Below are 12,847 nucleotides of genomic sequence, written 5' to 3'. Positions count from 1 at the left end.
GATGTGTTGGTAGCATGTGGCAGCATGAAGATAATGTCTTAGCATGTTTAAATACATTCTATCGAACGATCGACAAGAGCAAATTCTAGAGGATGAGATAAGTGCATAGTCAGACAAATGTGGGAATGACGGTGCAACAAGCTATTATTGGAAATTGTAGTTCTTTGGAGAAATAGTCATTAGTCAGAAAAGGCATTCAATGGAAGGCTTGGAAAGGAATGTTGAATTTAGATATTGTCCTAAAATACCGATCTATGATTGACCAAGGCCGAAACTATCGATATCGCCTATGTCTACAGATGGATATTTACATGTAGTCCCATCTTCCTCTACGAATCAAAGTGTTGAGCACCTCACTACAAATAAAATCCTTGATTAGTGAAGCTCTTCATAGTAATATATTTGAGAGTGGGTAGAGATAAGGGTGTTCGCGGTTCGGTTTGGATCGGTTTTAAGGCAAAAACTTATCCGATCCAAAAAGAAGTTTACTTGTGGTTTGGTTCGGTTTTGGATGATATGTTAAAAAAATCCAATCCGATCCGATCCAATTCAATGCGGTTTAATTTGGATCGGTTTTTGGATATCCAAATTACAATTTTTTTTTATTAATATTATAAAAATAATAATAAATCATAGATTTGATATAATATATATCATATAGTATATTAAAAGTTAATATTATAAAATGAAAATGATCAATTATAGTTGAAATAAATGAAATAATAAAAATAAATAGATTAAACTAAACTAATAGATAAGATAAAAAAAATTAATTATCAAATAATAATAATTTTATGTAACATAGCATACTAATAAAAAATAAATAAGTACAAAATACATATACATACGGTTCGGTTTGGTTTGGATCGATTTTTAAAAATCAATCCGAAATCTGACCCGAACTGTGCGGTTCTCACAAAATGGCCTCCAAACACATCCAATAAACTTCGGTTTTTTGTGGTTTTCGGTTTTTTTGGATCGGTTTGCGGTATTTATTTGGATTGGTTTTGATTTGAACACCCCTAGGTAGAGACAGATGTTAGAGGTGTGATCAAAATCACAATGCAATAGGACGTCTTATTCATATGACATTGTGTCTTGTGATCTGAGTTATGAACACAGTTGCAATGTGTGTTCTGAGTTATCTGGAGTTGCAGGCTGCTTCTCCATGCCTGAAATATGAGAGCCAAGGATGTAATTCTAGCAAATAGAAAACAGGTACAACAAGAGGATGTCCTATGAGATGTTGGAACATGTTCTGGAATAACATGTACTATGGCATAGCTATTGACATGTGCTTGCTGAGCTGGATTACGAGATTCAGTTTCAATTTAACAGATGCAGAATATTCTCTGAATATAATGCATATCACATAAGGCGGTACATGATTGAAAGGTTAGAAGAATCAATCAGAATATTTGGAAGATTCGTGAAGATAAAGACTTTCTATAATTGGAGACAATGTAGGAAGATTTGATTGGAGACCTTGATTGTAGCAGAAGTCACTTCTATATTGGAACAGTAAATTTGTTGTGATTGAAGGCCCAAATCCAGTTGAGTATAGGTTATAAATAGAAGACTCTGTAACCTATAAAAATAAGACAACCACTGAGCATATAACGATGTAGTTATTAGGGTTTGTCAAGATAAACCTCCCGTCCTATGGGAAGGTTAATTATGTGATCCTCGAAGCTTGTAGGCAAGAGGAGTATTGTTCTTGGAGGAAGCTTTGAAGTAACTCCAAGTTCGTGGTCATAGTCAAGGTTCTTAGCTAGGAATTATCATGGAAGTATGTCTTCCAAACTTATTGATATTTGGGATTAGAAGGAGATGGATATTAGGCCGTTGCTACAGCTCCTGGGACTGGAGAATTGTACAACATCATTGTGATGATTGGAAGTGGGATGGGGATATCCCATATCTTGGGAGGACCTAAGTAGAAGGGTCATTGGGTAGGGATTAAGTGAGGGTTTGTAAGCTAGGGACTAGTTTAGTTATGAATTAATACTGCTGATAATGGACTTCATTCTTGGCTTGATATGCCCCTAGAGTAGGTGTGATTTCACCGAAATGGGTCAACAATTTCTGGTATCTTTTATCTTTCAGTTTGGCATAATTGTGTGTGTAATACGGTGGGAGAACTGACTTTTTTGAAATGTTGCGGATAGCAAGAGTCGCCATCGACTTTTATTTTATCCAATATATAGAAAGGCTAAAAGAACAGGAAAAGACCTTTTAAAAAGATTTTGAGTTCGGGGGGTAGGTTATACAAAAGGGAGGTGTAAGCATCCTTTGTATCCATGGTTATCCATGGGCTCTTAATTGCTTAGCTCACTTTGTTTTCAAAAATGTTTGAAGTGTAGTGTGTGAATAGGAAAAGACTTGAATAAGGACTTTAGCTTGTAAAATAAGCATAGCCTTTTTGAATTGATTTGAAAAGGAGTGTGAAAAAGATTTTTTAATTTAAATCAGAGTAAGCAATTAGTAGCAACTACCCTAGTTTTAAGATTTTTGTTCTTTAAGCTTTTCAATTTGAAAAGGCTATCTATACCATAAGAGGGTAGGAAGTCCTTTCATTGGATGTTGAGGGTCACCGAGGAACATCGTTCGCCATAAAACTGTACCTGCCATATAGAGGTAGGTAGTCTTTAGGGAAGGATATAATAGTCATTAATCTTTTTTAGGCAATAGGCGAGGATACCTTAGCAATTGGACAATCATCATATTTCTGAGGCAATATCGAGGGACAAAATCTTATGATGATTTTAATGAACTGAGGGCAACATTTGCTTTAGGTATCCTCGGAATCGAGGGACTTGACTATTTGATCGTAATTAAAAGGCAACAGGCAACAAGGCAACAAGAGAGGTTACCCCAAAGGTGTAGTGGCACAATCAAGTGATTCGGTTCGGATTTTTTATCTTGTAATTAGTTATTCTAAATTAATTCAAGGCTTGAACTCCCTAGGATTACTAACCACAACAATTAATATTATACCGAAATAAAAGACAGAAATAAAAGTTCCTACGCTATTACAATAAACACATGTAGGCAGCAGAAAATAAAAGACAGAAAATAAATACTAATTACAATTACAAAAAACTTTTGCAAACCTATACATTGTTTCTAGAATTTAAAATGACAAAAATAATTAAATAACAGTAAAAATAAGAAAATAACAGGCACGCGACAATCACAGAGTTTTTAAGATGAGAAGAAAAAATCGCGAACAAAATACAGCTAGGAAAATTAAGGCTAACGTGAAAACCTAAAAAAAATCTAATGGCTAAAAAATTAATTATTACTGCTAAAAAACTAATGAAAAACCTAGGGTAAAAACCTAAGCCTACAGTTAGACAACTCTTACATTATTGAGACAAACCTATGGGTAAAGTCTTAAACCTATAGTTAACAGACAACACCTACCGGTAACAAAACTTAACCAGGTTTCCTATGGTTTATGAGATTAATCACTAATTACATTTTAATTATGAACCTAAATTATCTTAATTAAAAAATAATTATTTATCCTAATAAAATTAAAACTAATTATTATTATAATTAAAACTAATTAAATTATTATAAAAACCAACCTAATGCTAAATTAATTAGTCAAAAGGGACCTCTAACTCTAATTATAAAAAAAAACTAAATATAGTTAATGGCTAAAAAATAAAGAATTAACTTAAGACAATCGATAAAGAAATAAATAAAACCTGGATGCTCGAATTAGGTATGGTCGACCCTTGAAGGTCCCCATGAGACTGTTGGCTCTAAAACGTTGGATTAACACACGCATGCATAAGCGATGAATGTCTGCAAAACAGTCTAATGCTCACGATGGTAGTACCTTAGATCCATCGGATAGTCAAATCCTGTAAATCAGTGCTAGCGGCAACATGAAGAGATGTCGTCCGGCAGTCCAATTTGTGATGCGTTCTTGCAGAATGTAGTGGTCCGTTCATGGTGGGACTTGATCAGCAAGGAAGGGCGGGCGACTGAGGTCGTCGGAGAGCCGTGGATCTGGTATCGTTGGCGATGGCTGTGTGCGGAATCCGATGATGGATGCGGTGGTTCTGTGAATCCGGGAAGTCTGGCACGACTGCTCAAACGGTGATAGATTTTAAAGGTGTGACCGGTGATGGCTTTGTGCGTTGTAGTAGGAATCGCCGCGTCTCGACATTGATGTTTGGTTGCATCGATTGGAAGCAAAAGGAATTCGTGGTCGGCGGCCACGGTTCTAAGTCCCGTTGATGTCGTTGTTTTGCGTCTTCCTCTTTCCTTCTATTCAAAAACCTGAAACTACAAAGAAAACACAAATAAACAACAACTGGAATCTGGGCGGCGAGTGGGAGAGATCTCGTTGCTGGCTCGTCGGTGGTACTGGGTTTGTGGTGAATGTACACGTGAATGAGAGGTTGTGAAATAAGGGTTAATAAAATAGGCTTAGTTGTTAGGGTTTGAATTTGTACCTGGTCCCAAAGTTAGTAATTGTTAGTATATATAAAATAGAAAATTAGGTTAAATAAAAATAAATGGGCTTGGACCTAGAGTTAAATGAAAAAATTCTTTTTTTTTTAATATTTTATAATTTTACCTAAAGCGCGCATAAAACAAAGATTAACACTTAACTATATAAAAAACTATTTTTTGAATCTTTTTATTATTTTATGATTTTTTTTTAATTTGTTTTGCGAATAAAATGTGAATAAAGTAAAAAAAAACATCTTTTACTAAGCAATAAATAATAAAAATATGAAAATACCATTTAAATATTCAAAACTTATTTTTGTTTGTGATTTTAAGAAATAGTAATTTAAAAATGGAAATTAAGTTAGTAGCAAAAAACTATCAGTAGTGGGATTCGAACTCGTGGGCAAATTTTGGGGTATGACAACTGCCCATGTTCAATCTTCTTAAACCTGAGGATGTAGATTGGCTTGTGTTCTTGTCGGAATCTGAAGGTGGATGAGGATTGAACACTAGAATACCAAGAAATTTTCCCTTGCTGAGGTAGGGACTTTTGGGAGATGGGCTTGAAGATGTCATTTGGATGTTGGGAGTATGAAGTGGGCTTAAGGATGCCACCTGATTTGATAGATTGAAAGTCAGAATGAATCGTACGTTAGACTGTATTTGAGCTCGGCGTGTTGAGAGAGGCTTGTTGGAGGTTGATCGTGTTAGCACCATTCGTAGTAACTGAATTAGATCTTGGAAAGATGATCGTGTCTACACCGTTCGTGGTGATAGAATTAGATCTTTGAACGTTGATTGTGTCAGCACCGTTCGTAGTAACTGAATTAGATCTTTGAAGGATGATCGTGTCTACTGTTGTGATGATAGATTTAGATCTTGGATCGTCGATCGTCTCAGTACCGTGTATAGTAACCAATTTAGATCTTGGAATGATCATCTCCGCCGTTTGTATTGATGAATTTAGATCTTGGATTGATCGTCTCCACCGTTCGTATTGATGAATTTAGATCTTGGACTGATCGTCTCCACCGTTTGTATTGATGAATTTAGATCTTGGATTGATCGTCTCCACCATTTATATTGATGAATTTAGATCTTGGATTGATCGTCTCCACCGTTTGTATTGATGAATTTAGATCTTGTAATGTCGATCGTCTCAGCACCTTGTGTAGTAACTGATTTAGATCCTAAGAAGATGATTATCTCTGAACTATCTCTGGAAAATATCCGGAACTAAGTATCAGAACTAAATCTTTGTCTTGATTATCTCTGAACTATCTCGGGAGAATATCCCGAACTAAGTATCAGAATTAAATCTTTGTCTTGATTATCTCTGAACTATCTCTGGAGAATATCCGGAACTAAGTATCAGAACTAAATCTTTGTCTTGATTATCTCTGAACTATCTCTGGAGAATACCTGGAACTAAGTATCAGAATTAAATCTTGGTTTTGATTATCTCTGAACTATCTTTGGAAGATATCCCAAATTAAGTGTCAAAACTAAATCTCTGTCTTGAATGAGTGTCAGAATTAAATCGTTGACTTGATTATCTCTGCACTATATCTAGAAGATAATGTTCATTTGATTTGTAGGAATAGACTGAAAAAGAAACATTAATTTTATGCAATGTCGTGATGCATGTATTGTAAATTTTTTAAATGAATGAGAGTGTTATGCATATGCCATGAGGCGTATGTATGTTATGAATGCAAAATGTTGTTAATGATGATAGTAGATTGTAGTAGCGTTTGGCGGGGAAAATAAATCCCTGACTGTTGTGGAGAATACAGAGTACAGGTCTTCCTTTTTAGTAGGAACTCCCGCTTCATGCTCGAGGATGCTCAATTGGGGATTTTTTACTTCTGCTTGGGGATGAGAGACATTTGAATGATTGATCCTGATGTACCCTGACAGGGGATAAGAGAGATGAATAACCTTGTTTGGTGAAGAGAAAAGTGTCGGGGAACCGGCAATGTCGAAGATGTAAAGTCCATTGAGGAACTAAGTCCTTATTGGGAAAAGAACGTTTGAATATATCTTCTTGAGGATTACTTTGTGAGGATATGATCTTGTGAAGTCGACTTTGTGGGAAGGCATGGATGCCTTGAACATTGCCCCCAGTATTTATAGTAACTGCCATTCCTGGGCTTGTGTTGATTGGGATACACCAATGAGTATTGATCAAAGTGTCAAACAAGCCTTGCCTAGCTTTTCCCCTGATAGTAGGGACTTTGAAGAGATTCGCCTTGCGAGGACTTTATGAGATGTGTATTATGGATGACATGCCCCCAGTAATCATAGACTTAAGACAATGCCCCATGTCGATTGGGAAGTAGCTTCGGACCCACTTGGATGCATGCCTCAGATTGTTTGGCATTCTTGAGAGATTCTCGGAATCTTGACCTAATTACCCCAGATTGGTTAGGCAAAACATGTCGTGCCCCTTGTAGGAGATGTTGTTTCTGAGGTGATTTTGTCTATCGGGATAACTTTAGTCATTAGCCGCACCCTGTGCAGATTCTTCCTGATGTTAACATTTGAAATTATGTAGCAGAATATGTACAATAATGTATTCATGAGATGCAATGCATATGTCTGTCTTGAGTTTTTGAAAAACATTAAAACAAAAGATGTAAAAGCGTGACGTCAACTCAGCATTTATGACAAACCTTAAGGAGTCAGGATACCTTTTTTGGTGACAATATGCTTTCGAACTAACCATGCTTCAGTTAGGATTTTCAAGGGTTGTAATGTGGCTTGGTTCACGGTTTAAGAAACAAAGGATAATGGCTCAAATTTTATTTGTACCCATCCCAATCTTCGTGATGTTCTTCGATCCTATGCTCAGTTAACTTTGCATTTACGTTCTAGCAGGTCTTGAAGCCGTAAGATTGACATTTGATGTTGGTTGAAGCACCGAAATTTTATTTGAACAGGAAGTCATCCTTTTTTGTAATATTTTCTATTGTCGAGGATTTGTAGTGACCTCTTTTTTGACATTGTTATCCCTAACTTTTTCCTGAACTGTTTATTTTGAGATTACAGTCAGCGGGATGTTTTGATTTTTGTTAAGTCTCCTTCATAGGTTTTGACTTAACAGCTTTTCCTCTTTTGATAGATATTGACTGCCTGACTTAATGGTTGCGGGAGTCCATCATTATTTATGTAAACGACAGCTAGTATAATTGAGTTAACTGTGTAACTACCCTGCCCCAGGAGTTGAATATCACAAAACATAAGTATAATAAAGACACAAATTGAAAAGAGTGATAGCGAAATAATTTATTCAAGGAAAACATATGCAATATATTGATGATGATTATTAAAACAGATAATGTCTATCATAAGTCGAATGTTTAAACAAACAGGATAGAAATTGCGCATGAAAGTAAGTCTAATGATCCAAGAGTTCATCCTTCTAGGCATTAATCAGTCTTGTCATGGCTAGGCATGGGAGAGGTGATCGCCACAGGAGTCTTGGGAAGATTGAACTCAATGTCACCAGCATTGATCATGTCTTGGATCTTGATCTTTAATGCCCAACAACTATTGGTATCGTTCCTGGGACTATTGGAATGGTAGACACATCGCACGTTTGGATTGTGTTTAGCAGAGGAAGTGTTGATGTGTTGAGGAGGATCCCTCACAGTAATCATTCCTGCCTTCAACAGATGTTGCAACGCCTGATCTACTGACATGTTAATTTTTGTGAATTGACGCTTAGGTGTATCTGGCTTGCGTCGTTGTTGTGGAACTCGTGTAGAGATCAGAACTGCCCCAACAGAGTGGTTGCGTTCATTACGACCTTTCTGGTTGTGCACAACATCAACTATATGAGGTTCCTCAGGTGAATTGAAATCAATGATCTTGTCATCGGTTAAGTCTTGGATCTTATGCTTCAATGGTCCATGATCCTCTGTATCATGACCAGGACTATTCGAATGATAAGCACATCTTGCATTAGACTTGTGCTCAGGAGCAGGATTGACAGGAACTGAATATGGAGGCAATAGGGTTATCAAGTTCCGATCGAGCAGTTGTTGCGGAACTCAAGACTGTGGCATGTGCAACAGAGTAAATGATCGCTTAGGTTCGGATTTCTGATTGCCTTGACTACCTTGATGCCTATGTTGATGCTTCTCTCTTATTTACCAGAAGTGCCTTCAACTCTTCTTGCCCCTTGGCCAAGTTAAGGATTATCTCTTGGAACTGGATGTTCTGAGTCTGAAGATTTTTGACTGATTGCTCGAGATCCATTGGTGCAGAAATAAACAGCGAGAGAGGATGAGAGACATATGGCGGGAACCTGTTATGCAATGTTATGAATGCACATGCAATGTTTTCAAGGATCTATAGGAAATTTGGTTAGCAACATTGAAAAATGATTTGGTCGTATCTTTGTTTGAAGAATTCTGACTTTCATCTTTGAATGTCCGTCTTTGAGAATCGAGCTCACCATATCCAGTGGGTCATAGCCTCTGATTCGGGATACCTGTTCTTTTGAAATGGAAGGCATATGGCTCGAGGGAAATAAATCCTCTTCCCCCTTGATAGGCACTGAGTCTCTGAATCGGAAGACAAATGGCCAGAGGAAAATAAATCCTCTTGCCCCTTGGTGGGAATTTAGTCCTTGATAATGGCACCTACAATTGTGCGCCCTAAATTCCTAAGATCCTCGAAAGGGTTAGTCAACATGCTAGGTTATGATGTCATGATGTCATGATGTTATGTGAATGCAATGTGTTAGGTAAATCGTAAGATAGTATGGACAAACAAGTCCTTTGACAAAACCTGCAAGGAAATCGAAGGGTTAGTAGCACACACAAGTGTCCTTAGGTTTAAAGTGTCATACCCCAATTTTTGACCTAAGATACCACCTCATATCATCTGCATATGCATCATTTGCATCTCTAACAAATTGCATAGCTTGTGTTTGCTACTTGTGACTCAGCAGGATTTGATCAGGAAATCACTCATTAGTACAAGTAACAATCAATTAGGGTTTTGTTCTCCCTTCATCTCAAATGAATCATCTTCATCAATAATCAACATTTGGTCCTCAGAGATTCATTTCAACAAGCTCAACAGCTTTGAATCGACTGAATTAGGGTTTTGACTGAAGACAGCACACTCCTGACTTTTGCTCAGAATTTGACCTAATGGCTTGGGACATGATATCAAGACCCCAAGTGCATCATTTTGACCTAATCCATTGACTCAGAACACCTCCTACACAAAGATTGATCAGACAAATCCTCAGATCAGGGTTTTTGAACTATCAGGGACTAAAATCAGGGATCACATTTGGGAAACCCTAAAAACCCCCAGGGGGTCAATCAAAGGTTTCAATCATCTTTAAATAATCCCTATGACAATATCCAATGGAAATTACATCTCAATTCAAGATCCACAGTCATCAATTTCATCTGGTCGACAATTAGGGTTTTTGACCTGATTCACTGAATAACTGACTTTTTAATCAGGACATGGTGCCACAACTCAAACCATGGCTCAATATCCTCTAATGCCTCAATATGATCCATTAATACCATTCATATGATGAGGATAGCCTGTTTCATTTGAAATCTCCAGAAACGCGATTCGACTGAAAAAGTCAACTCAACAAGATCACCATTGACTTTTGGGGAATTTTGGTCAACCATGACTTTTGAAGTTTTGAATCATCAATATATGATATATGAAGTCATTTGATCAAGAAAAATCAAGAAAATCAATCAAGAATCAAAAAGTCAAAAGTTTGACTTTTCATACTTAGAAAAATTTCTAAGTGTTTTTCATGGTTTTTTCCAAACTTTGAAAGGGAATTTCTCCAAATTTCACCTACAAACTGAAAAAAACTTCCAACATGAAAGTTGTAGATTTTGATCCAATAAACAACTTTGACACATATAATTTTTTTCCATAAGATCAACCATTTAAGAGATATGGAGCTTCAAAGTTGACATCTTTTGAAAGTTTCACTTAAAACTTCATTTTCTTCAAAGTTCATGGATCTTTTTCACCCACTTCCTTAAGGATCTTGAAGAAACTTTCAACTAGGGTTTTGAAGTGTGTAATATGAGCTTTCCAAAATGTCCAAGAGCATGAAAAAATATGGAGCATAGCTATGGTTTTGAATTTTGCAATTAGAGGTCATTATGCATGAAATTACAAGCCATTTTCACTAAGTTCAATACTATATGGCCTATAATTCAAGTGATGACACACCAAAGCAATGATTGAATGATATTTTTCTGATTTGAGATCAGAATGGAAAGAGATAAGAAGCTTAGAGAAATAACCATGGTTAAGTCACTTTAACCATATGCATTAAATGGTAAGATTCCTTTCTATCTCCAAATGCCAAATCATCACTTCTTGAAGCAAGTTGCAAAGTTCTGAGTTCAGAACTCTTGGCCTATAAATAGAGGTCCAAACTTCATTGAAAATCACACCAAAACCTCACAATTATAGGTTTTCTCTCTTCTTTCTTGAATTACAAGTCATGTGTTTCAAAGTGAGGTAGAAAACTCAACCTCCAAACCTTGCAAGTTCTGAACAAAGTGATGCTTCCCACAACTTCTAAATGTCATATATGATGTGTCTGAATCACTCATACACCCCAAAATACCTGAAAACTCAAAATCATCATCTCACCTCCAAATATGCATAACATGAGACTTATCATGCCAATTTTTGTTCAGGCTCAATTCTGTCCAAACTACCACTTCTAACATCATCCATATATCACATATGAACTATCCAATCCATCACATATAGCCAATAACCTCAGAATCATCAAATTCGATTCACTCTTGAAGCTTATGCAGATCGGGTACCATGGCCATGCCCAGATGAATTCAGATGGTTCCAAGCATCCAGACACCTTCCATAAGGTTCATTGAAGCTATCCAGATCATCAAACAACTTCTGTAACACCTCCAAGCAAGAATTCGATTCTCAGTTGTGCCGTTTTTAAGGTAAGTGCTCATGAACTTCAAATTCATACTTCCACGCATCATAAATGAAATGTGAGCATACCATCTTGTTTCTGCACCTATGAGGATCATTAACCCTCAATCAATTGCATCATAACTTGCACATACACGATTTCACATTGAATTTCAGTTCTAGGGTTCTTCATGTTCATGCGAAAATTGACCCCTTTAGAGCAAAAATAAATGAATTCTGAGATCACCATCATGTTCCTTGTGAAAAACCGAGTGAGATAGACCCTTTGCTTGATCAAAACAACACAGTTTTAGAGATTTTCAAATTTCAGTTGGAGGGTTGTTCTTGGCGCGTTTTTGGTTCAAAGGATTTCTGGAAATTGATTTAAAATATAATTAATTCAACGCGTGTATATTACAAGCCACAAGCGTGGCTCAGTTGGCTTTTGTTTTGAGTAGTGACCTCAGGGTCACGAGTTCAAGTCCCTATGGGACCAAACCCTTCTTTTTTATCACTATTTCTCTTCATTTTCTTCACAACTTCAACCATTAATTTAACCAATCAAATTAACTCATTTTTTATTCATTTTTTGCACACTTCTCATTTAATATATGTATTTTATGAATATCAAAAAAATCACAAAAATATATTTGTTTAATACATTTTTAATTAAGTTTAAAATAACATATTTTAAGTGTTTTTTAATACTTTTAAATATTGTTTTTCACTTGATTTCTCAAACTTAATCACTTGTAAATATTTTTCGAGCAAACCCTAATCATCTAAGTGTCAATTGAAGACAATCTTTTTGTTTATCTTGATTAAATTAACTTCTTTCAAAATTCAAATCATTTTAAAATAAACGATCATTCTTTTCAAAAACAATAAACCATTTCTTTTTGAAACTATTGATTAAATCTTTTTAATTGATCAATTGATTTTCAAAACGATGTGGGGCCTCTCGAATATTAGAGAGTATAAGACCCACTCCTTTTTCCTTTTATACAGTTTTTCTTTGTACAGAAAACTCTTTCAAAACAATACTTTTCAAACTGTTTTCAAAACAACAAACGACGCGTCTGTAAATAAAACGATCAACCATGTTTTGTAAATATACCACGGGCCTCCACGTAGGTATAAGTCCCAAGCCCCTTTTGTACATACCCATTCCAGTACATGAAATTAGGTATTTCATTGTACGCCTTTTGTACATATCTCAATCAATTTGTTTTTAACTTTGAATAACAAACCAAAAATGAAGGTTTCTTTAAATCTTCCCAAAAAAATATCATGGGCCTCCATGTAGGTATAAGTCCCAAGCCCTTTTGTAAATACCTGTTTAAATAGCTTTGAATAAACTCAAGTGGACCTCTCCCCGAGTGTGAGTCCCGAGCCTTGTGTATACAAATGGATCATG

This window comes from Vicia villosa, unplaced genomic scaffold (assembly GCF_029867415.1).
Source record: "Vicia villosa cultivar HV-30 ecotype Madison, WI unplaced genomic scaffold, Vvil1.0 ctg.000371F_1_1, whole genome shotgun sequence".
In the NCBI taxonomy this organism is placed as follows: Eukaryota; Viridiplantae; Streptophyta; class Magnoliopsida; order Fabales; family Fabaceae; genus Vicia; species Vicia villosa.
Note: the sequence above shows the minus strand (reverse complement) of the source record.